At 40.7% G+C, this 1,848-nt stretch overlaps 1 non-coding gene across 1 annotated transcript; it reads left to right on the top strand.

Moving 5' to 3' along the window:
- Positions 1–221: 221 nt before the first annotated feature.
- LOC125350984 lies at positions 222–328 on the top strand. The gene has a single exon (XR_007210883.1). It is a non-coding gene; the product is annotated as a U6 spliceosomal RNA (small nuclear RNA).
- Positions 329–1,848: the final 1,520 nt, after the last annotated feature.

Genomic DNA, 1,848 nt, shown 5'->3' with positions numbered 1-1,848 from the left:
CCAGTTTAAGGCTCAGTATAGTTACAACTGAATTTGTAGATCACAACTTGAATCTGATTCTCTTTCACTCAAAACTACTTCCCAATTTGCTTCCTTGAGATAAAATCATGTAGCAACATGAAGGTGATTGGTTTTGTTTTTTTGTTAAAGAAGCATTCACTGAGAAGAAAAATGTAATTGCTCTCCTTTTCTATGTCACTTCTTCTTATTCAAGAACTCCAATGCTCGCTTCGGCAGCACATATACTAAAATTGGAACGATACAGAGAAGATTAGCATGGCCTCTGCGCAAGGATGACACGCAAATTCGTGAAGCATTCCATATTTTTGTACAGGTTTAGGCAAGCCATAGCAGAGCATCACAAGGCCCAATAGCTATACCCTTATGAACACATAAGATGATGCTAAGTGAAATGAACTCCATGTTATGGAAACAATTGTTATATCACAGTTGTAACTACTTTCAACGTCCTATGTGTATGTGTAGTTTCTATTATTGAGGATGTTCTTGTATCACCTTCCTATGGTTGTACCTACACTATCTCTGTAATCTTATCTGAGTATATTGGAAACCGTGTTTACTGGTATTGGAAGTAGGAAATTCAAAGGGAATACCAAATTTGAGAGACACAGGGTTAAAAAAAAGAGAAATAACTACAAAAGCAATACTTGCAAAACTGTTTGGTGTAAGTGAACTGAACACCTCGGGGGGGGGGAGGGAGGGGGCATGAGGGACAAGGTAACAAACAGTACAAGAAATGTATCCAATGCCTAACGTATGAAACTGTAACCTCTCTGTACATCAGTTTGATAATAAAAATTTGAAAAAAAAAAAAAAAAAAGAAATGCAAAAGCAAGGCAAGGCTTTATTTAAGCGAGCTGCAACTCAGGCCTCGTCCTACCCACCGACACAGCAGAGGTTGGGAGGGAGCCCCGAGCTGTGATTACACAGGGCTTATAAAGGCAAAGAACAAAGTTACAACAATCAGGTGTTCAAGCAAGCAAGATTAGGACACAGGTACAAATCTGATTGGCTCAGGGTTTGAGGCATTCTAGGGGTGGTCAGAGTTAAGCATTCCCAGTGGTTAGAGTTACTAGACTGACTGGGCCCTAATGGGCTTGTCCTGGGTCTGCTCACAGGGCCTGCTTAGTCTCAGGTTCATGTGGTAAAGTGGGGTTCACGTGGCAAAGTGGGACCTGACTTCAAAGTCTGGCACTTCAATGCTTCAGGGAATGTTGTAAGAGTACAGCTGATGCCATCTTGATTAGGGAAACATGGTAGGAGCTATTGGGGGCAGTAGATTAGGCCAACCTGACCCCAAAATTCTGCTTCTGTAAATGGCTAGCTTAACTTGTTTGTTGCTTTCTGTACCCCCTGCATCAACTTCCTACATTTGTGCCATGCTTGCTTAACTTGTTTGTTGCTTGTTCTACCCCCTGCATCAATGCTCTACATCTATACTATGCTTTTACCTTTATAAACCCAGCTCAAGGACTGATAGTTGTCACAGTGTCAGCGCCCAAGTGTGCACTGTGTCCCTGGCCAGTCAGTTAGCTTTATGCTTCCCCAATAAAGCCATCTTTTTGCTTGAAAAAAAAAAAAAAAAGAACTCCATGTGTAGTCCCGCAGTTTCCCAGCTACTGAAAAAGGCCTTATACATTACCTTCCATGGAAAGAATATTTTCCATACACACAAAAGAATGGTCCATCAAAAGATTAAACGATCAAAATGAATGTTTACAAAATCTTTTATTTTATTTTATTTTATTACTATTATTTTTTTTTAGCCAGTCCTGGGACTTGGACTCAGGGCCTGAGCACTGTCCCTGGCTTCTTTTTGCTCAAGGC

The sequence above is a fragment of the Perognathus longimembris genome, chromosome 4 (assembly GCF_023159225.1).
Source record: "Perognathus longimembris pacificus isolate PPM17 chromosome 4, ASM2315922v1, whole genome shotgun sequence".
Taxonomy (NCBI): domain Eukaryota; kingdom Metazoa; phylum Chordata; class Mammalia; order Rodentia; family Heteromyidae; genus Perognathus; species Perognathus longimembris.
This window is presented reverse-complemented; position numbering and strand designations above follow the sequence as displayed.